The 23,921-nt window shown below is 48.5% G+C and overlaps 1 long non-coding RNA gene across 1 annotated transcript in view; it reads right to left on the reverse strand.

The window, feature by feature from the left end:
* The window catches only part of LOC103672093, a 19,166-nt gene extending 8,160 nt beyond the window's left edge, over nt 1-11,006 (reverse strand). The window contains exons 1-2 of the long non-coding RNA XR_571065.2: nt 10,676-11,006; nt 6,848-6,902 (exon numbers count right to left, since the gene is read on the reverse strand). This is a non-coding gene — a long non-coding RNA (uncharacterized LOC103672093). The remainder of the gene's footprint in view (nt 1-6,847; nt 6,903-10,675) is intronic.
* Between the last annotated feature and the right edge of the window lie 12,915 nt (nt 11,007-23,921).

Genomic DNA, 23,921 nt, shown 5'->3' on the forward strand with positions numbered 1-23,921 from the left:
AGCGTGTGCGCTCTCTCTCTTTCTCTCCCTCTCTCTCTCTCTAAAATAAATAAATCAATCTTTAAAAAAAAAAAAGACGGCCAAGAACATTAAGTTTAAAGAAAATTCTGGCACTTGATATAGGAGTTTACCTTTGTCTGTGAATTTACACTGTTACCTCGTTTATTAAAGCATTTTTTCCTACCATACATCTCTGCAGAATTATTTGTTTGTTCGTTTGTTTATTTTAGAGGGGCAGAGGGAGAGAGAGAGAGAATCTCAGGCTCCCCGCTGAGCATGGGGCTGGATCCCACCCCCATTTCAGTCTTCAGGCCGAAGAGGACGCTCTAGTAAGGGGCCAGTAAGCCCCCTGTGGCAGAGTTCTGTCCCAGACACTCTGCTGCAGGCCCCCAAAGCCACCTGGTCGTCCGGCAGGGGCTGGCAGTCAGCGGATTGCCTGGCCAGCAGTGGGGCTGTGGCCTGGAAGCCCGGGCTGGGCCGCCCCTCGGCAGCCTCCCTACTCTGCACCCAGACTGCAGGGCTGCACGGGGGGTGCGTTTTAAGGCAAAAAGCACCGGGCTCCTGACCACAACAGGGCTTTCCTTCGTACCCCTCCCATATGCTTGTGTGTCTGGGCGTCTGCATAGCAACAAAAACCCGAGTGTCCACAAGGAACAGCCATTGAGGTCTATCAGCTCATGTGTGGGGTTGAGGTGTTTCCTGAACCCGACGGATGGGGAGTGGTGTGGGGTGCCTCATTTACCAGAGGCTCTTAGTCCATGAAAGTGGGTATTTTCCAATAGGCTGGAAACCATCGAACTTGGGAGGATAAATACAGCAGCTCGTTCTGTAATAGCTTCAGCAAGCCTGTGTCTGTTGTCTCCCGCCTTCTCCCTGTTTCCTCCCTCCCCTCACTTCCTCCATGTTCTTTCCCCTGATCATCGACTCCTATGCCTTCAACCCCCATCTGCAGATACAACCATCAGGTACATATTTCCAGCTCCTCCTCTTTCCTGACCTTGATTCCACATGTCCAGACTTCTCCTGAGCATCTCCCCCTCCATGTGGTGCCAGCTTCTCACACTCAGTCCAGAGCTAAATTCCCCATGCGCTCCTCGGAAGCCCGCATCTCTCCTGGAACAACCTTCCTCTGCAGGAACTCTCCCCCCAACTCTGAAGCTGAGTTCTTAGATGTCTCCCCATCCTGGCCCCCGAATTCGTAAGCTCCAAATTCGTCCGATTCTACCCTGAAAAGGTGTTTTGCTTCTGTCCTTTCCTTTGTGCTCCTATCACTGCCACGTCCCTAATTGTGGCTGTTGTCACTTCCTCCCGAGCTATTGCGACAGACACCTGCCCGGCCTCCCAGCTTCAACTCCTTGCCCCATCCCCATCCTCTCCAGGCTCTGCTGCCAGATTAATCATCCAAAAGATTGTGTGTGTGATGGATGACATCACCCCTGATGACGGTGTAGGGAGACTGTCCTCCAGTCACTGTCTCCAGAATAAAATGCTAATTGCTTGGGCTTCAAAAGGGCAAAGAGGGGCATTGAATGAGTTTCCCCTCCTGAGCCAACTCCGACTGGCAGACGCATGAGGAATTACACACAGTGTGGAAAAGGACTCTGAGGCTGTATCCAGAGTTAATGGAAGAGATTCCCAGGAACAGAGTGGGTCATGTCTTCCATGATCCCTAAAAGAGGGTGGTGGGACACCCATGCCCCCTACAGCCCACCCCACTTCCAGACCTGCCATCATTTGACCCTCCATCATCATCTTTTTACCCTCAGAGCTCTCCGATTTCTTGCTAAAAAAGCAGAACACTGCCCTGTGTCCAACACCTCTTACCTCCCACCTACCTCTGGGTGTTATTCATGCACACAGCGGTCAGTCCAACCTATTACTCGAAGCCCCGTGCAAATTCCATCTCCTCCCTAAAAAGGTCCTTATTTTCCCCGAGCTGAACAGTATCTCCCATAAACCTCTTAATTTGTAGTCTCTCTGTGATATCACACCCTCCTTCCCATAAGCAACTGGACAGCAGAAGCCATGTGGCTGGTCCAGCACTTTGCACATGGTAGACAAAGATTTGTTAAATGAATGAATGAATATTCAAATGCGATATGAGTCCCTAATAATGACGCTGTCCATCAGTTATTTTCCAATTAGGTGAATCATGCAAGTATCACAATTGAATTATTGGCTAATTACTAGTCATCAAAGCTGTAACAGAAATGCAAGCCGGGTTCTGACGTACCTGCCCTTCCCTTTATTCTAAAACCCAGGGAACTTTATTATTGAACATTCCAGTCCCTCCTCTTGCCAGGCTCCCCAAGAGCACATGTGTGGCAGATAATTGAACCTCTCCAGGGCTCGTGCTCTACTGAGGCAGACAGAGAAGCCTTGGAGAATTGTCTTGGCAGTGTGAGGCCATTTGGGGAATTGATGCTGATTTTATCACAGATGGCATGTTGTTTCAGCTTGCCTCCTACGAGTTCATGTTCATTGTTCGCTCTCTGGTTTTCAAAGACTCAAAAATTAGTTGACTCAGAGCGCCCCCAAATTAAAAGGAAAAAAATACATACCCTGAGTAAATCCACTAAGAGGATGGCGGTGGTTTGGGATCCTTGAGCGCTGATTTAAGAATGGGTCACCTGTATATGAGCCAGAGCAGGTAGAGCCCAATGGTCCCCTCACCTGATTGAGTATCAAGGTCTGCTGGGGAGATTTTTCTTCTAAAAAGGACAGGAGATTTCCCGTCCATTGAGATCCTATTTCAGTTGGTCTAGGATGAGGACTTGAAATACATATTCTAGAAAAATCTTTCCGGGCAATTCTGGTGTGCAGATACGTTTGGAAGCCAATAGTATAGAGGAGGGACTGTATGGAGAACGGGATCATTGTAAAGACTGAGAGAGCACTGTGCTTGCCTACCTGGCCTTGGAGTCTGTGCATGAGGCCGCCTGCTGGTCCTGCAGGACTGGGTCAGGCAGTAGTTCACCAGTTAAGTGTGCTAGAAGCATCATCAGGAGACACTGCTAGACAAGTAGTTTCCCAGGGCCCGCCCCCCTCATTTTGAGGCAGTCGGTTTTGCGGAACCAGGAATTTGCATCTAACAAGCCCTCCGTGGGAACCTAATCAAGGTGAGATGAGAACCACGTGAGGGGATTCCTGCTACATATGTGGGTCCAAGCCCAGCTTTGGGGATGCCCCATGCCAGCCCAGATCAGTGTTCTACCCCCACATGGCCTTCTCTCTAAACCACCACCAAAAGTGGACTCCCCTTGCTCTGAAATCCCTGAGAATGAACTCTCTTCCTCTTAGAGACTTTGCATCACCCTTGATAATGGTGATGATTCAGCCGGCCAGTCTCGGGGGCCACCCTAGGCAAAACCTGGCCTATATTGCTTGATAAGCCCCGCTGCTCTGCCACGGCTCACCCTGACCCAGGCCTGCTGTCACGGCGTCCTCCTCACCATGGGCAATTCATACGCCATGAGCTCTCATCTCCAGAGGCTCAAAGGGGTCTCCCAGAGGAGGCGAGAAAGCCACCAGCGGGGCTGCAGCAGGGGCTGCTAATGTGGAGTTTGCACAGTGTTGTGGGTGCTGAGGGAGCCCACGTGACCGGCGTCAGAACCACCCCATGCTTGCACCCCCATCCTGAACAACTGAGGGGTCCTGAGCCCCATCTCCCCTCACTATGAGGGGACACTGACTCAAACCACTAGATACAACTCTGAGCTCCCACCCGGGAGGGTTAGGGTTCACAGTGGCCCTTTGAAGGCAGCTTCTGTCCCTGTTGTCTCTGCTGGTGTAGCACAGCGGGTGATGGGGGGGCCCTTCAAACCAGGCAACACGTGTTTAATCCCAGCTCTGTCCTTTAGGGACAGCATGGCCTCGGGCTGTTAGTCAACTTGCATGTACCTTGATTTCCTCCCCAAAAGTGGGAATAAAGTTACTTACCTCACATTGGTGAGAAAAATACAAATGAGATAATACACATACTATCATCATTTTTTAAAGTAAACTCTACCCCCATCATGGGGCTCAAACTCACAACCCCAAGATCAAAAGTTGCATGCCCTATCAACTGAGCCAGCCAGGTGCCCCAGCACTATCATCATTTTAAAAGGCCAACTTATGACTCCGATGGTGGGAATCCCAGACTTGAGGGAGAGAAGAGCAAGCCTAAGGCAGGATTCTGAGAAAGCAGGAAGCCTGCGGCTCACCTGACATCCCGAAGTGTAGGGCCCTGCTTCTTTGCTGCCTAGGCCTTTAGACCCACAATCCCAGCAGCAGGCGTGAGAACAAGAGCGCCCCCTTCCGTGAGGACCATGACCGGCCTCACCCTGGGGTGCTGTCCTGAGCCCCTTCACCAATCCTGAGGGGCAAGGAGCTCCTATAAAAGTAGCAGCCACCCCACCGGCAGCTCCAAGGCCTCCTGGCAGGCCGCAGTGGTCCTGAAGTCCTGGAGACCCGAGCTCCTCTCCACCAGGGTTTACAAACCCTCCTCACAGGCGGCTACCAGGCCTTCCTCCTGTGCGATGTCAACAGTCTGCACGCCCCAGAGGTGGGCAGTGAGGGATTGCAGGGGAGAGGCTGCCAACAGGACTGAAGGTGTGGCTGACGGATGCCTGGCCAGAAGACAGCACTAGGCAGCATGAGGGTGTGCTGGTTGGTGCAGCAACGTTCCACCCCTTCTGCAGGTCTATCGTAGCTGGAACCAGCTGCCGAGTGTGTGTGTGTATGTGTGTGTGTGTGTGTGTGTGTGTGCGCGCGCGCACGCGTGCGTGTGTCTTAGCTACTGCTGTGTAACAAAATATCCCGAAACCTAGCGGCCTTGAGGAGTGGTTACGAGCCTGTGTGCTGGCTGGGAAGTCTCTAGCCTCAGCTGGGCTTACTCACACCCTGGCAGTCCGCTGAGGGCAGAAGAGGCAGCTCTCCTTGTCTTGGCTGCGCTCTCACAGGTGGCTGGGGGTCAGCAGGTCATAAGATGGTCTATGCTGTCCTCAAGCTGGGACAATTGGCCGTCTTCCCATGTGGCCTCTATTCTGTTGACAGAGAACACCACTATCCTGGCCTTGTCCTCTAGGTGACAGGGTTCTGAGAGAGAGAAGAACAGAGAGAGAAAGAGAGTAGAAGTGTTCGAGGCTTCCTGAGGCCCAGGCCCTGAACTGGCCCGCCATCACTCTGCCACGTTCCACTAGTCAAAGCGAGTCTAGGAGAAGCCCAGATTCCAGGGCAGAAGAACTAGATTCCTTCTCTTCAAGGAGAAAGCTGCAAAGCCACATTTTTTTTTAAGTGGATATAGGGAAGGGAAGGATTGAGGTCACCTTTGCCAACAACTTACCCCCAAAATTCAGTGCTGGAAACAATTTTTAAGGCAGCATGGACTCACTATTGCCATTGTTAGGATGACTCTCTAGTTATGTCAACGGCGGATGAGCGAGTGAGTGAATTGCAATCCCACCCTCACACTTGGATTTAAGCACATGGTTCCATCCCTGCCCTTGGATAGTTCAGAATTCCAGTCACAATGCCCTAGCGGCTCCATTTCTCTGTCACGGAATTCCATCAGGATCCAGGGCTTTCTCAAGGCCAGCGGGGTGAAGTGAGGTCGGCAGGACTGCGGGCCAGACCCTGTAACCCAACACGGGAGATGCCGCCAAGCGCACAGGAGCCTGGCAGCGTTCGGGCTCCTCCCTGGGGCTTAGGCGTCCCAGAAGTTGCTGAGCCTGGAGAATACAGACACACTGATGTCCTTTTCAAAAACAAGTGGCACCAGTGAGACCAGCAAGGGAACATAGGGCATAAATATGGAATGTACCTGGGAACGTGATCCTGGTGCTCGCCCCGGGAGAGAAGCTGAGCTGCAAAGGCCATGCCAGCAGGGCAGGGAACAGAGAGGCTGTGGGAGGACCCTCTAGAAGCTTCCACACCCTCTGTCCTCCCTCTCAGCCACAGACCCAGAGACTATAGCTGTATGGTTTTTAATTTGCACTCTCTGCGTCTCCTTGTCAAATGGTTGCCTCCATATTCCAGTTTGGGACTTAAAGGTCCCACGTTCCCCGTGTGACGGAGGCTGTTAATCCTGGGAGTGCAGGATGCCTCCATCGAAAAGACGGGACTGCTCAGTGCCCAAAATAACAGGCTCAGGGAACGCACAGCCACCAAACCCTCCCGTACGCGTGAAACCTTCCTCTCCTGTCACCAGGCTGCATCCAGGCCAGTGTCGCTCTTGCCACTGGCCTCTGAGGGAACCTGGCGATGGGCACATCTCTCTTGGTTTTGTACTTCATGGCTACCCTAAGATCATCCTCAGAGCCTGTGCCCCTGAGTCCAGGCCGCTCCTCTGTCTCCTTTCTAAAAAGCCAGCAGGGGGAGCAGCCCCCAGAGCCTTGTTTGTATTTTTAACATCTGTCTCCTGCATACATTATACACAATCTCCTCACCCCCCACATGACTGGGATCAATTTGTTCTTTTTGGAAAAGGATTGTGGCAAGAAAAAAAGAAATCCCGAATACTAAATAATTAACTCAAGGACATCTTCCAAGAAAAATACAAGAATTCAAAAGAGTAATCTTCCACTTGAATGGTTTGGGCCTCTATTAATTATAACTTCCTATTCATTGTGATTAATGATTGCAAGGATGACATTTAGAACAGAAAGTTGGGAAAGAATAACAAGGGAAACTGTTATTCTTGTCTTTGTGATAAGATCTGACTTTAAAATAGTCTTTCCCAGAGGAAGTGACAGGACTTCATTTCTGGATCCTTTTAAAACTAGCCCTCGCAAAGCCCGGGAGAACACACTAGAAAGAGCACTTGTCCTCTAGGGACACACCAGAAATGCCCCGAAAGGTTCCTTACCTCTCTGCTTTCGGATGTGATAATGGTAGGACAACAGCAACCACAAATACAGGCCCTACAAATAAGGAGAGAAGTTTACTGTATTTTTTTTTTAAGATTTTATTTATTTATTTGACAGAGAGAGAGACAGCCAGTGAGAGAGGGAACACAAGCAGGGGGAGTGGGAGAGGAAGAAGCAGGCTCATAGCAGAGGAGCCTGATGTGGGGCTCGATCCCAGATCGCCGGGATCACGCCCTGAGCCGAAGGCAGACGCTTAACCGCTGTGCCACACAGGCACCCCTTACTGTATTTTTTAAATAAATTATTGCAACTAGCTTAACAAGTTGATAGAAGAAAGCCATTAGTGAGCAGTTACTACTCTGCAGTTTCATGCTGGGAAGATGTTCCTCACTTCTTATTTGGATTTTCTTCTTCTCCATGGGCTCGATTAGCATACCATTTGGATCGCCTGCTAAACCCAATACCAAACGTGCCCCACACTTCAGATGCCAGTCTCCTCTGCAGACACAATCGTCAGGATCTGCTAGAACACGCAGCAGTGCCATGGTGCCTAAACCAGGGAGGTGAGGCATTGTCGGGGACTCAGAGCCACGGACAAGGAGATGCGCCAGAGCCACGTGGTATTCGGTGGCCCCCTTTGCAAATAAGCAGTGGTATGAGCTCCCCAAAGCCCAGCAGCTCCAACCTTCACCCCACTTCCTGGCCAGGTCCCTAGGACCCTGGATGCCTGGTTTCTGAGGGTCCCTCCCCTTACTGCAGCCTGCTGGCCAGCCAAGACCCCAGAGGGGCCCCGTGAAGCTGCACGTCCCAGCCCTGCCCCCATCAGCTCCTGCTCGGTGACTCGGGCACCATTGCCACGCAGCAAGAATGGACCCGGGGTTTGTGGAGATAGGAACAGCATTCAGCATCCCTGTTCACGTAGACACGGCTCACCTCTTGCCCTCAAGGCTGCAAAGACAGTACTTAGGGCTCAGAATGAGTCCCCCTCAAGGTACAGCTTTTCCACTCACACATCAGCAGCCATTTTACCTGGGACACACTCTAGTCCCTGAACACTCAATCCATCAGTTGGGGAAGGGGCTTTCCCTCAGCACATGCTGGTTACCACAGATTTTGGACCCCCTGCTAAATCTACCAGAGAACATACCACAGTTCCCAAGGCCCGGCCAGGAGAGGCACCACCCCCTCCGTCACGAGATTTCCTCTAAGTGGCTCGGTGGCAATTTCCTGGTTGAAGTCAGCCCACACCGTCAGACCTGGCTTTCCGTCTGTGCACTTGAGCACGTGTGTGTGTGTGTGTGTGTGTGTGTGTGTGTGTGTGTGTGTGTGTGCGCAGATGATGGTGATGGTAGTGAGAACAAGAAGAGTACTCTCAGGATCCTGATCTCTTCTCTCCCAAGAGTCTCAGCCCCTACATGACGAGGTAAATACAGGTAAAGGAAATTCTACCAAGCCCCAAATGCAAACAAGTGTGTACAGAATAACCTACTAAGAGATGAATTTGTGTTGGTCCTGCTACAGTGGGAGTGAAAATGAAGAGCATTTTTACGTCTCCCATCCCAAGAGGCCTTTTGTTGGACAGCTGGGCTCCCTAGCTTGGGGGAGTGTCCTTGGTTGTCAGTGTCCAGGAGATAGCCATGCATGTGCATGTGGGCACACATTTCCTCCCCTCCCCATAGAAGTACTTGGTTTGGAAGACTAAGCCAATTAAGAAACGGGGTACAGTAGGGGGAACAGCCTATTCCAGGAAGAGAAACCACACAACACCTAGAAGTGGCTGGATCTCTCTCTGAAGAGGTGCCATGCTGCGGGTACCCAGGAGATGGACCTCAGGCCAGGCAGCTTGGACCCCCTTGGTCCAGAAGCAGTGGGCCACCCTGTTCCTCTAGTCCTTTCCTCAGCAGGGACACTAAGAGTGTGGAGACCAGAGGCCCTGCCCCAGAAGATCATGGTCTGCCTGGGTCCTCTGAGATTTCCACAAGATTCCAAGGGAGCAGTGAGGCTAACCTGTAACCAATTTTGACTTCTTACTACTGGTAAGTGGGAGCTCAGAGGCAGATTTGATTTTCTTCAGAACAAATATAGCAGTGTGACAGTCATTATCCCTGAATGTGGTGGAGAAATTAGGAGAGAAGTGATATTTCACTTTACCCACCCGTGGAGACTTGAGAACAGCCAGCATGTCCTATCACACGGTGACACAGGGCCAGCTCCTAGGTCTCATTAGTTACAACCCAATCCTGTGTGGCGGGTAGAAATCAGACTCTACCCTCTTGAACCTTGCTGCCTTCCCTCCTTCCTCTCTCTCTCTTGCCCACATGGGTGGGCCTGGGGGGAGGGTAGCTGGAGACACCCTGGAATTAAAGAGATGGGGGAGCATTTTGGCTTCACTCCTTCCCCTCATTCTTCCTGTCATGTCCCAGCCACAGAAGGCTCTCAGTGGGTGTTGTAAGTGATGAATTAGCTGGTTTTTTTCTCTTTTCATCTTTAAAACCTAAGCCAAGCTCCTCCAGTGCCTGCCAGAGATCTGGCCCCCATGAACCCCACTTCTCTTTCTTGCCCCTCCCATTCCCAGAGTCCTTTGTGGGAATGACCAGGCTGCACTAATTTGTAGTTTCTCTTATGCCAGTTAATAGGCACATTTCTAGATATTTTTGATAGGGTTCATCGATTCGTTAGTGGACTCTATGTTCTAGAAAGGCAAGAACCATGCCTGCCTTCTCCCCCACTGACATCGCCAGCTGATGCCCGGCTAAATGCAGGTCTCCATCTCTAACACCAAGCCATCTATGGCACTATAATGGCCTCCATGCCAAGAAGATGGGCTCTGGGGCCTAGAACTAACCCCTTGCTGCCAGCCTGGGCCCTCGTTCCCTTTGTCTTTCCTGCTTAAAATCAAGGTTACACCACCTCCTCATTCAGGGTTGAGAGGAGTGCAGGAAATCACAAGTGCCTTAAATCAGTATTTTGTGGACAGAACCAAATTCAAGAATGGAGGCAGCCAACCAGCCTGAGTCTATTAAGGCCCGACTTGCTTGGTTTGGTGCTGAAAGTAAACAGTTTTCTCAGCTGGGATGGATTTATGGCCCTGCCAAGGGCTTGCACAGGAAACTTGACAAGCCTCTGAATCCCCTTCTGCTTTGGGGTTCCCCCAGGGGCCAAGCCCTTCCAGCGAAGGCCATGAGACTCTCTACTTTGCCCCCAAACCACAGTTGTACCTCTGAAGCCAGGCAGCTCCTTCCCCTTTGACTCAATTCTCAGCCTGGAACGTCTCGCCAGCCCATTTTCTTCAAACACTGTGTGCTGATGAAAGGAGAGGTGACAGAGACATCAGGGCACTTCAGACACATCCCAGGGGAGACCCTGGCTGACCGGGATTTCCGTAATTTGATGTCCTGGAATCTACTAGCATATCCCATGCTGAGCAGCTCCTCAGCATTCACTAATGGTTGTGTTTTACACCTGGCCCGTTTATGGCAGTAAATCCTGGGTGACACCTTGTAGCCACCACACACCTGTGTCTTTTTAAAACAACCCAAGTCTCTAGCAAAGCTGTCTGCTTTCTACAACTAAGTCAGCCCTCCCTTCCTTGTCACGCTGGTCAAGCCAGAGGGAGAGAAAAGCTGTCAATTAAAAAAAGAGAGGAAAAGAGGAGAGAGAAAAGTCCCCAGAGGTGGATTTTGCACCGTCCACTGGACGCCCTAGCCAGAGCCCCTGTGTGCAGGCCCGCTGGCTGAGGCTGTTGGCCTGTCCTTCTCTTCGTGTCCCCCTGCTCCTCCCCCAGCCTGCACTCCCAGGCACTAACTTCCTTCCAGAAGATTGCTCACCACCGGAAGTGTGCGTTGCTGGGGCACCTGTGTGAGTGTGCAGCCGGTTCCTGGGGTCCCGCCTTCCCCGGGGGGAGCCAGAGAACTTCTCCACCAGGTCGGGTGCCTGAATGTCACCTCTCTGCCCCATCTGTTGTCGCTTCATAGTTTCTATCCTGCATTTCCGGTTCCCTGTATTCTGGGCTCCATCTGTTCCAGCTCTAGTCCCTCCACCGGCCACCGCAGTGCGGGAGCGTCCTCTCCCCATTCAAGGGCATTGTCCCTGCCTGTGCAGTGAGCAGAGGGCTCGTGTGTCCTGTTCCAGGGCCTCCCGCTCAGGTGCAGGGCAGCCCTGACCGGTGAGAGCCCGGTTCCTCCGGACACAGGGATGGGTTCCCTCGGGGATAACCCGCGGTGGGAGGGGCCCTATCAGAGTTTTTCTGCGTTGTGAGAACTGAGGGTTTTGCAAGCCGGAAGCTCTGGAGAGGGGCGGGCTGGGAGGCAGGGGATATTTGCCGTGGGCGGAGAGAGCCACACCGAGAATAAAGCCAAGACTGAGGAAGGGGGAGGAGAAAAAAGTGGGATCCTGAAGATACCATTTGAGTATCTAAGACGAGAGCCTCTCCTGGACATTCTGGTTGCATGAGCCAACCCGTCTCTTCCTTGCTGAAGCTGAAGCAAGAGGGATGTCGTCACTTGTGAGCACTGTCTCACTAATACCTCTTCAGACTCCAGACCTATTGGAGTCATTTTTCTCTTTTTCAAGAGTCTTCCAGTTGCAAGTAACAAAAACTCAACTCAAGTTAACTTATGCCAAAAAAGGGGAGAAAATACTAAACTGCAAGAAGGGACATGAGTGGGTACAACTGACCTTAGGGACAACAGCACTGGAACTTTCTTAGATGTCTGTCTCTGCTTCTCTGCATATCCACCAAGGTCCCCTGGACATAGGCCCTTACAGCCTCGTGAAGACAGAACAGTCTCAGGGAAGGACTCTGATGGCCTTGCCTTGCGTCTGTCCCCGGACCCATATCTGCAGCCTGGGATGGGGGGCTGTGGTTGGCCTCTCCTGGGTCACTCACCCCCCTACAGGCAGAGAGAGGAAGTCAGTAGCAGAAGGTGGAAAAAGAACAGGTAGCCACCCCACCTTCCTCCCTCGGGAGCATTAACACCTCTCCCTAAAGCTCTCCTGCTAAAGCCCATTCAGATATCACGCACCTGGCAGTCAGCTCGGCCCTGGCAGAATTAACCTGGCAATCAAGCTTCCCTACATTTATGTGATTGAATTTTTGGACGGCGCTTGGGGTGTTAAAGTAGGGTGTTACTTTATATTTAAAAACCTTAAAAATGTTTATTTTGCAGCTTCATTTTCATTCTCTGTTATTTGACAGTTTTTTTCAAGAGAGGGTGAGACAATCAGCATGTCCTCAGACCACGGTCTCCTGCTGAGTCGTGCACAGTAACCTAGCAGCCTGGAGAGCCGCAGCCCGTGCCCGCCCCTCCGCCAACACCTGCATCCACGGTCCACCTTGACAATGTCCCCCTTCCAGCCTTCCGAAGGCAGGTGTGCAGGTGTGTGGACATGTGTGCACACAGGTGGGTGGTGCCTTGTGTGTTTCTAGACAAGGAGGGGCGTGGAAGGACAGGCGAGGGCTGGTAGACCAAGGCAGGTAGTGGGGAAAACGTGCACAGAGCCACTTCTCCTCACTGTGTACGCTGAACGGTTTGTCACAGCCTGGCAAGAGCTGCGAACGTGGTAGAAGCTCTTATTTGTAAATATCACTCAGATTTTTGGACAGACTTTTTAAGGTCAGGAGATGGAGTCCAGAGTTTATAGAGTTTGCTAGCAACCCATTTGTCTTACTCGATCCAGAGCTTTTAGGCAAGGCTACCAAAGACTCTTCTTCCAATGAGTTTTGGACGTTCTTGCCAATATTTTATAACAAGGGACCTGGCTGGAATATTGAAATGGTGGACACACTCCTTTTAAGGGAACACAGAAATTATAATGGGTCAGGGCTGAAATACACATACCAGAGAGGTTAACATAAGACGACTGAAAAATTATTTGTAACTACTGAATGATTTAGTGAATTAATCTATGAACAGCACTAAAACAAAATTTCAATCCTTCGAGTCATCTGTGATAATATTTAGTAACTGCCAGTATTCCAAATAGTTGAAGCCATAACTAATTCTTTTGATGAATCATGTGTTAGTTCACTTAGCTGGCCTTCTCCCTTAAAACATTTATATCTCCTTGCCATTAAAATGTCTCAATTATTTATAAGGACTTTTTATGTGATTCAAGTGTATTGAAAACAATTGAACAACCAAACTTTAAATATGTTCTCATTCTAATCACAAACTATTTTAAAGACTTTTCTTAACAATATCCAAGTCTTTATATCAGCTAATTATTCTTGTTGATATGAAAAATACTCTAACATGCTCCTGATAACAGCTGCTGATATAAAAAATAGGCCAGATAATTTTTTAAAATTTTTTTAATGATTTTATTTATTTGAGAGAGAGAGAATGAGAGAGAGAGCGCGAGAGAGCATGAGAGGGGGAAGGGTCAGAGGGAGAAGCCGACTCCTAGCTGAGCAGGGAGCCACATGCGGGACTCGATCCTGGGACTCCAGAATCATGACCTGAGATGAAGGCAGTCGCTTAACCAACTGAGTCACCCAGGCGCCCCTAGGCCAGATAGTTTTAATGAAGAATACATAAATATTTTGTAACGCGTGTATGAAGCATTGGCATACCTGCAATAACTACATGTGGACACTAGAGGGAGGTAGACAGAGAGGGTGAGAAGGAAGGGGAAAAAGATGGGCTACACAGATGTTGAATTTGAATGAAGAATGTATTTTGGCTTGACCCCCTTTGATGCTCCTTTACTGGAGGCCACACCCAGGAACCTAATTAGAAATACGACATGTGACTCACATCACATGTATTCACTTCATTTGGAAAGAGACCTGAGCGTATCAGACTTATCTCTGAAAAAAGAAAGCCCATCCTCATGCTCCCTCTCCCCACCCAATACTTGCAGAACGCATTCCAGTTTTCAAAATGATTTCATCTACATTATCTTATTTGGGAGTCAATGTGGTGTAGCAGAAAGAAAATTAGACTTGAGTCAGGGAACTGAATTGTAGTCTAGGCTCTTCCTCTCGGTGCCGGTGACCTTGGACGAGGTACTTCGTCTGTCTGGGCAGCAGCGTCCTCATATGTGAGATGCCAGTGTGAGAACAGATCATCTCAGAGGTCCTTTCAATTCTAAAACTCTATAATTTTATGATACAGCTTGTGTAAGAGAGAAAGAATGTATAAGTGTATGTGTGTGTGTGTGTACCTATGAATGTGTGTCCTGACTTGCACATGAATTCTTTCAAATGAAAACATTATTCTGCCTTCACTGAAAACATTTTCTCCCTCTGCCTTGGAGGAGTAACACAAACGCCAGGGAGCCCCCACGTAGTGAAACAGCCCCTCCGGGACTCGGCAAGTACCAAGATTGGGTTACAAAACCTAATGTGTATGTGAAATGTTTCCATCAACTTATAAAATAAAATTCCAATAAAAGCAGTGGCTTTTTATTATTATTTAGATTTAGATCATCCCCTGCAGTGCTGAAAAGCCAAAGGCAACCTCCTGAGTTTAGTAGGATCTCGGAATGAAATGGAAACTGAATGTATCGAGGGAAATAGATGCATTAGACATCATTGTCCTACCTAAACGGCAATTCTTGTTCTTTGTTTTTAGTGTATGTTTCTTTAAGCCCAGCAAATAGTGCAAATGCTTAAAAGCTCATTAGAATTTTAAAGAGTTCTCCACCTGCTGATCCATTCTAACTTTTAGAATTTCTGAATCATTTTCGGTCTTAACTCAGGCTCCACTGTGTCATTTTCATTAAATTAACACAAAGCAATTCTCATCCCCAGCCTGGAAGAAATCCTTTAACTCCCCTGTCTGGGAGTGTGCAGATGCCCAGCCTGTTTCTCACCCATGTCTGCAACTTTCAGTTCCCGAACTTCTGGCTCAAGGAAAAAAAATAAATAAAACAGAGACAGACTCTGGGAAAGCCAGGAGCCTGCATCCAGGAGGCCCGCCCAGGGATGGGAGGGGCTCATTTCATGGACCATCAGGTCACGGCTTAGGCGGGAGGCTCAGGAAGCCAGAGAGCCCCATTCCAGGGTACCCCGGAGCATGGTGAGGGGGGCTCCAACGGGCAGTTCCCCAGGTCAGTGCAACCCAATCTGAGAAGCAGAGAGCAGGCAGGGTTGTGCAGAGAGCATCTAGATTCTCCGGTGCTGTGGCTGCGTAAGGGTTAAGTTGACAGCATCCACACTGACAGGAAGAGGAGCCAGTAGGAACCTGAAAGCTTCAAAGGCATCTTGGTCAGATCCCTAGAGCCCTAGTCTCCAGAGGAATGCCAGGTTATGGGAAATGCTTCATTCAACCATTCATAGTAGGCTTCTACTGGCACCGTTCGAGGCAGTAGGGATACATCTGTGAACAAGTCAAACAAAAATCCCTGCTGTCGTGGAGCTTCTGTCCTTGTGAGGGGAAAGAGTCTAAATATAGTCATAAATACACGATCGAGTATCCTGGGTCCTTCCTGGCAGCAGCTGCTGTGGGAAAAGTCAAGTAAGGTGAGAAGAATGAGAAGGGTTGGGGGCCAGGGAAGAAGTGTTTGCAGTTTGAAAAGAGTGGTCGGGGAAACTCACTAAAAAGGTGACATTCAGTAAAGATGTTTAAAAGGTGGGCAGAGAGCCATGCGGGCGTGTAGAGGGAGAGCACTCCAGGCAGAGCAGAAGCCCGTGCCAAGGCCCTGAGGCAGCAGCAGGATGTTCCCGGGGTAGGAATATGGCAGGAGCAGAGTGAATGAGGGGGACAGTGGAAAGAGGAGGTCATAGAAGCAATAATCACCAAAACGTGGAGAGCATTTGAAGTCATCATGAAGACTTTGGTTTTTACTTTGAGTGAAATGGGGAGCCCTTGGAGGGTCTTGAAAAGAGAAGTGACATCGTCTGATTTACATCGTAATAGGACCACTCTGGGAACTGGGCTGAGATTAGCCTGAAAAGGACATATAATTCAATTTTAAATGGGACTTTCCATCTGAAATGCCCTCCCAAAGGCTGCAACGTCCTGAAATCCTTTGTGTCCGTGTGACAGCTCTACCTACGACACAGCCCGCTCCCGGAGGGGGCTTCCGAGCCACAGCAGGACGCCAGATCTCTTGAGAGGTGATGCCGCCATGACGGGAAGGGGTTTGCTTGCTCCGTCTTGGCCGGAGCCACTGCAAGGCCATGTGGAAACACCTGTGGTCCTTCCACCCTCCCCCCTTTTCTTTTGAGCTCTACTTCTTCAACCTTCTCCAGGTCAAGCCCAGAGCAGACTATAGTCCAGACAGCAGCACGCGGTGGGAAAGCCGTGGTGGTCACTTCAGCTTACAAAGGACAGCCTTCACAGACTGGGTTGTTCCCGAAGGCCCCCTTCCCCCAGACCTCCTCTCACTTCCCTTTCCCATCCCGCCCCTTCCATGCAGCCCGCTCCTCTGGGTCCCCACGTCCCGTGTCCTCCTCCTCTTCACAGTGGAAACTCCACCCCTCCCCCACAGAGGGAGGTGCTGTCCCCTCAGACCCTTCCCCAGCCCTTCAGACTAGCACCTCAGCCTTCAGCAAGGTGTCCTGTTGTGGCTCTTCAGCGAGGTGAGGGACTGGGAAATGGGGAGGGGGCCTTTGGGTCAGCCCCAGTGACTGGGCACCCTATTTGGCATCCAGTGCCTCAGGGTGGTCAGGACACACTTGTCCCATCCCAAATGCCCAGAATCCCCAGAAGAATCACTCGAGTGAGAGGCGAGCAGAGAGGAAAACCAGAGCCCAGGCTCTTGCCAGCTGATCTTCTCACCGGTCTGCCTACGAAGCCAGCATGTAATTGAATGGGAATTTTTCTTGTGGAAACAACATCTAGTCTCCTACGAGGCAGGACTTACTCTCCTGATAGCCTGAGTTTGACCTTGCCCCTGATGGCAGTGAACCCCAGCAGCACCGCACTGGATGACATCTGGTGGAGAGTGCAGGAGCGGGGAGCTTGGGTTCTGGAGTGAATCCTGGCTCTACCGCTGGTTAGTAGTGGTACCCGAGCAGGTTACTGGACTCGGTTTTGTCATCTGTAAAATGGGGAGAATAGCAGCACACACACACACACACACACACACACACACACACACCCCTCATGCAGATGTTGTGAGAGACTTTCTGTCAGGGCTGAGCCCAGTAATCTCGAGAAATTAACTTCCTTCTGTGGAAAAGAGGGCGCTCCCTAAATACCATAGTATGTAACCCAAAATACACCTGAAAATTGATGGTGTATGTTTTTCACATGGTCTGGTTAGAAACTGGGACCCAAAACTGTAATCCAATGTGAACCTAAGCGAGTTGCCATTTTGCCACAGCTCATGGGGCTTGACAAGAGCAGATGGCCGTCGGCTGTGACACATCCCGAAAGTTGCTCCATAATCACATAACATACATTTGAGACATTCTGAAGAGGATAACACTATTTATGGTTTTAAGGTGATGTTACTACCTTGGTTCTTATCTCTTCCAGAGAGCCCCTCTGAGTAAACAAGAAGCCAACTTCCCAGTGAAAAGAGGAGACAAATCATCACCTAAAGCCCTCACATTTTTAGACAATAGTTTTGACCTGCTCTTCCCGCAAGACCTTTCTGCTGGAACTACAACCAAATAGCGAAGTGGATGGGCAGTTTATTAGGCTTTTTTTTTTTTTAACCTCTTCCCTGGATTGTGACTATGTTCTTTCCCTTTATTTACTTTCTTGAACCTCTCAGGTAAAGTGATGAAACTGCATTCTTGTCTCTCCCAGTGAAATCAAAATGGACTTTAAGATGTTCCAGTTACAGCAGAGATTCTCCTTTTTACCAAGTCAGCTGAGTGGATGAGAAACCACCTAGAATATGTGTGTGTTGGGTGTATCTGTGTGGGGGTGTATATGGGGGACAGGGTGAATGTATATGTGTGTATGTGGGATGTGCGGGGTGGTTCTCGTGTGTTTAGTGTGTATGTGTGTATGCGTTGTGTGTGTGGCATGTATATGGCATGTGTGTGTGTGTTATATGTACGTGTGTCTGGTGTGTGTGTGTGTGTGTGTGTGCGTGCGTTTCGGGCAAGGCAGTGAGCCAGGAATGGATAATGCTCAGTTAGGCCCTGACCTGGCTTTGCTGAGAGCCGTGCCTGATCTTTGAGCGATTCACATTCATCATCTCTAAACTGCACAACTCCACGAGGGTTGTTTACAAACCTGGAAATCGAGTCTCAGAGAGGTGAAGGCTTGGTAACTTGCCCAAGGTCACATAGCCAGTAAGTGGAGTCACGGGGATCAAATAGGCCTGGATACTCCAGAAGCACACACTCTTTTCATGATCTCGGGCAGTACGCCACGTAACAGTTCGGGGAAACTACTACGTCAGTGGGTTTAGTCAGTATTTCTTTGCCCTTCCTGTTCCTTTTCCCCAAAGTTCTCTCTACCCATTAAATTTGTTCCAATATCAGGATTTAACTGTGTGAATGGACCTAAGAGGAGGAACCAGAGCTGGGTGTTACAATCCTACTTATTCTGGCAGCCAGTAAACAATCTCAGTTCTCTATTCTGGACCTTAACAGGGAACAAAGACCGACAAAAGAGAAAGAGAAGAGAGACAGCTTGAAATGGCCGTCTTCAAGGAGCGGGCTGGAGGACGGCCTGGACACAAAGCAGTATGCTAGCTCATCCTTACTCATAAACCAGTGGTCATGAAACACCAGCCCAGAGAGCACGTAGATGGAGGATTTTCAGGAAAGGGTAACAAGGGGAGAGGTTACACTGAAATGAAGGGATTAGAGACAGAATGGCCATGAAGACAAAGACACCTGCCACCTGTTTGACAGATTCACTGAGGCCACTAGACCTTGGGTCTCTCACAGGTGAAAAGCCAAGGATATCCTGTTTCCATGAACTCATTCCAAACACAAGGTCTGAGGTTCAGCAAGAGGCTTTGGAAGAGACACAATGTGTGAAGGACAAGGCGTCCAACAATTCAGCAAATCTTCAGTGGGATTCTCTCCAGCTCTGCCATGAGGTTGTCATTGGGCCCCAGAGACCCTGGAACCATCTTGACTGTGGGGACATAGTCCCCCCCAGACAAGGCCCAGGTTACAGGCATTGCAGCACATTCAGGGGGGATTGGGAAAACAACAGCGAGATTCCATTTTACACCATCATATCAGCACAACAAAAACATCTAATACCATGCATTGATGAGAGTGTGGAGAAAAGAAACTTTCATATGTGGCTAACAGGAGTGTGGGTTGATGCAACCATGTAGGGGGGCAATTCAGAAGTAACCAATGAAATGCATGCTCTGCATTCACACTTAGAGAAAGTAAATAAATTAATAAATTAATTAATCCACTTAAAGAAATTCTCAAATGTATATACAAAGAGATACATGTAAGAATGTTCATTGCCCCTCGGCCACAACAACTTCTTGCTAGCCACGTCTCCAAAGGCAAGGGAGACAAAGGCAAAAATGAACTACTGGGACTTCATCAAGATAAAAAGCTTTTGCACAGCAAAGGAAACATCAGCAAAACCAAAAGACAACCTACAAAATGGAAGAAAATATTTGCAAATGTTTTATCAGATAAAGGGTTAATATCCAAAATCTATAAAGAACGTATCAAACTCAACACCCAAAGAACAAATAATCCAGTCAAGAAATGGGCAGAAGACATGAACAGACATTTCTGCAAAGAAGGCATCCAAATGGCCAAGAGATACATCAACAAGTGCTCAACATCACTCAGCATCAGGGAAACGCAAATCAAAACCACAGTGAGATACCACCTCACACCAGTCAGAATGGCTAAAATTAACAAGTCAGGAAACGACAGATGTTGGCGGGGATGCAGGGAAAGGGGAACCCTCTTACAGTGCTGGTGGGAATCCAAGATGGTGCAGTCACTCTGGAAAACAGTATGGAGGTTCCTCAAAAAATTGAAAATAGAGCTACCCTATAACCCAGCAATTGCACTACTGGGTATTTACCCCAAAGATACAAATGTAGTGATCTAAATGGGCACCTGCACCCCATGGTCTATAGCAGCAATGTCCACAATAGCCAAACCATGGAAAGAGCTGAGATGTCCATCAACAGATGAATGGATAAGGAAGATGTGGTGTATATACATGGTGGAATATTATGCAGCCATCAAAAAAGAAATCTTGCCGTTTACAAGGATGGAGATGGAACTAGAGGGTATTAGCTAAGTGAAAGAAGTCAATCAGAGAAAGACAATTATTTGATTTCATATGTGGAGTTTAAGAAACAAAACAGAGGAGTATAGGGGAAGGGAGGGAAAAATAAAACAAGGTGAAATCAGGGAGAAAGACAAACCATGAGAGACTCTTAATCATAAGAAAAAAAATGAGGGTTGCTGGAGGGGAGGGGGGAGGGGTAACTGGGTGATGGGCATTAAACAGGGCACGTGATGTAATGAGCACTGGGTGTTATATTCAACTGATGAATCACCGACCTCTACCTCTGATACTAATAATACTCTATATGTTAATTAATTGAATTTAAATAAAATAAAATTAAATTTTTTAAAAAAGAACATTCACTGCAGCACTGTTTGTAATACTAGAAAATCAGAAAAAAACAGAATGCACATTAACTTGAAAATGAATAAAAAATTGTGGCTTACCAAATAATAAAGTACTCTTTGGCAGTTATAATGAATGAACTACAATTATTTTTAATAACACAGATAGCTACCTAACACACAAAAATTGAGTAAAAAACAAGTCACAAAAGGAAAAAAAGAACAGCAAATCACAGTCTGATATCAATTAGGTAGAACTTAAAAATGCAAAACATGGCAGTCACATGTTCATGATAAGCTTACATGGGGTGAAAGTGTGAGTCATCCGGGGGGGTGTCGCACGCCACAGTCTGCAGCACGGACCTCTCTGGGCAGAGGGAGAAGAAAACCGAATTTTTTTTCCACAACCAAAAAGTGAAAATTATATGAAATATTTCCATCATTATTTAAACACCAAATTTAATCAAACAATGGTTAAAAAACAAAACAACACAATAACCCAACCTTCTATTTAAAATAACAGTACTGTTCTAGCTCTTCTCCCATTACATGTGAATATGAGGTTTACGTATACCTGCTTCTGTGTGTGACTAACCTGTTTCAGAACTTTAAAAAAAAACTGTAGGCACTGGGATTTGTAAGCACTCAACTATGAGTACAAAGCCTGACCTTCACAACTACTAAAAAAAATGTAAACCTGCTCTCTGAGCCTCGTTTCTTCATCTGGAAAATGGGGCTGATAATACCTATTAGGCGCTGAATTGAATTGACAAACCAGCTACAGGTCCCCGGTTTTGCGGGCTCCCTCGGACGTTCCCCGAAGAGCTAAGGGAAGGACCCACTCAGTTGGCTCTTCATAAACTGTTGCCCTTGTGAGAAGGACAGGCTACGGTTGGCAGGTGCGGCTGTATCCCGCCTAGGAGCAAAGGGGCAGTGAGATGGCCTCATCCCAGGGAGCCCGGAGTCACCCAAAACACTAGCTGCAAAGCGAGGGAAATGTCCGTGCCGGTATCGATTCTTACAGCATGACATTCCCAGCATCATTTCAAAAAATGTATGGGTTGAGGAAGGCCTTTCAAAGACAAATGAGGCTTTCTCCGGCTGGTGTCAGATGGAGAGGCCCGCAGAGACACATCTGTTTGGCTCCAGTGCAGGGCAGCGCCAGCCAGGGACCAGGCTGCCATGTCAAAGCCAATCCACTTGGCCAACCTGCAGAAAGGGCTCTGGACAAACCTCACCAACCTTTAGCGAATAGCCTGGCACCCTCTCCATAGAATCAGCCTTCAGAACATTGAATGCATATCTTCATTATACTCAAGACTAACAAATTGCCTAGTAAGTGTTCGCAGTGGGTGCCAGAAATGGCAGTGTGTGGGTGTTTTTTTGGCAGGGTGGGGGGAGAGCAGGAAAGAGCTGAAGACGATTAATGATCAAAGCCTAGAGGAAAAAACACTCCAGCCAATTTGTGCTGATTTTCTCCTGCCTGAAAGTGGGGGAAACCCATGGATTATTCAAGCTTAATTGATGTTTTTGCAGCCAAGGAAATGAAAGGTGCTTAATTCATATATACACTCTCAGAGGTCCATTACCAAGCTGTCACCCCCATCAGCCAAGCCAGTAGGTTTTCCTTGGGCTCGCCTGTCTACGCTCACACGGGTCTGCTCCCAGCCATACATCAAACCCTGGACAATTGGCTGGCTGGGTTGTTTGAGAGGAGAAAATAGGGTTGAGAAAGAGCTGAAAAAAATAATCTGGACAGAAAATCAACACCTTTGGTCTTTGCAATTTAACAATTAAACAATTTAATTTGCTCTCCTCAAGTTACACTTTCTCTGGCCCTAGGCCTGAAACAGCATTTAAGAACTTATCCAAGGTCACAGCAAGTCTGGTGACCAGATTCAAAATTCTTAACCTCTCTGAGTGCCAATTTTTTCATCCATCTTCCAGGGACATCTGTAAAGTGGGGACAATACTCCCTCAAAGAGTCGTGGTGAGGATGTTGAGTCACAGGAGATAGGTGTGTGACAAAAACAGGATCTCCATAAGGGTTTTTCTTTTCTCCCTGGCGATTATGAAGACAGGTAATTTTCATGTGTGTGACCCATAGCGTTGAATGAGTTCAGGAGGAAGAAAAAGGTACGAGAAAATGTGTACCATGCGATAGTAACGAGGCTTGGTTAACCTCCTGATTTTTCTTACTTTGACCAAAGACTGTAAGCATAATACCCTTGTACGCTCAGAAGCCAAAGAGTGTACCCAAGAAAATCAGCGCACAAATGAACTACAGAATTTTGCACAAAGGGCGTAGCCCTTCAAATCACATGTGAACTGTCCGAGTGAAGAGCATGACCTAGGAAGCCACAAAGTCCCTGCGAGGCCATATTTTCTGGTAAGTGAATGCCTTTAACTCCAGCTGCTGTTGCTAAAAGCATGTTTGAACGTGGGGGACAAAAAACAGCTCTAGGGGAAGGATGTTTGCACAACGAGGAAGGTTGTCCAGGCAGCACTCTGCTGTGAATCCTTGTTTCCCAGACACCCGTTCACCAGCAAAGGCTGCACGGCTGCTCTTTGCATTCAAGGAGAGTTGCCCCTCCAGCATCCCCCAAATCGCCCAGATGCACACTCACAGGGAATGCAAATTTAAAATAAAAGCTCTAGAAAATCAATTGAGTTCTACAATGGGCATGTATTTCTTTTGTAATCAGAAGACAATAGATCTCATAAAAAAGAAATAAAGAGAGCCAAATTGATTAAGGCTATACAATTGAGACAGAAGTCTGTGTATATTAAAGCCTAATCTTTACAAACAGTTGTGGACAGAGACAGAGAGGACACAACAATCCTTCTACAAGTTTTAATATAAGGGAGCAACCAAAATAGTGTTGACCAGCAGGGGCCAGTAAGGGACATGGGTCGGTGCAGGACATCAGCAAACAACAGAGATAAAGAGAAGACAAATGAAGAGGAGGTTTAGACCCAGAAGGAATCACTTTGGCATTGCTAATACCCCTAGAGAACAGAGGACATTGATAGCCATCAGTAGAACTATCCCATAGAGACAACACTTATAAATCAAAATATCCCCTAGGTCCTACCCTGGGCAAGGTCACTTTAATAGTTTGTAGTATGACCTCTAGATCAATTTCACCCACCTACCAAGTTGCGTGATTTCAGCCCTCTGCCTTCTCGTATCTCCTTGAGAACCTCCAAAAGGATGGAGAGCCTTTTGGTTATATATTTCCATTTATAATCAGAGTCTCTTCCTTGTTCCGATATCTGTCCACTCCTCTACACCACTTCTGTCTGCTGTCCCTCTGCTGCCCTTAGTTAGTGGCACCCTCCTGGTGTACCTGACTGCACCAACCCTCTGACCTGGATGTCCTTCATGGCCATCACCACTGCCAATTGCCTCCAGAAGGCTAGTCTCTGCCCTGCATCATGCTGCTGCAGGCCACCTGCCACGGTTCAAGACCACTGACACTCCTGACACCATGCCCAGTCCACCTGCTCCAGAGCCCTGATCTCCCGTGACCTCTAAAGACCCCAGAGTCTAGCCCCCCAACACTGGTCCTCGGCTTTACCCCCACAAC

Source organism: Ursus maritimus, unplaced genomic scaffold (genome assembly GCF_017311325.1).
Source record: "Ursus maritimus isolate PB19 unplaced genomic scaffold, ASM1731132v1 scaffold_25, whole genome shotgun sequence".
NCBI lineage: Eukaryota > Metazoa > Chordata > Mammalia > Carnivora > Ursidae > Ursus > Ursus maritimus.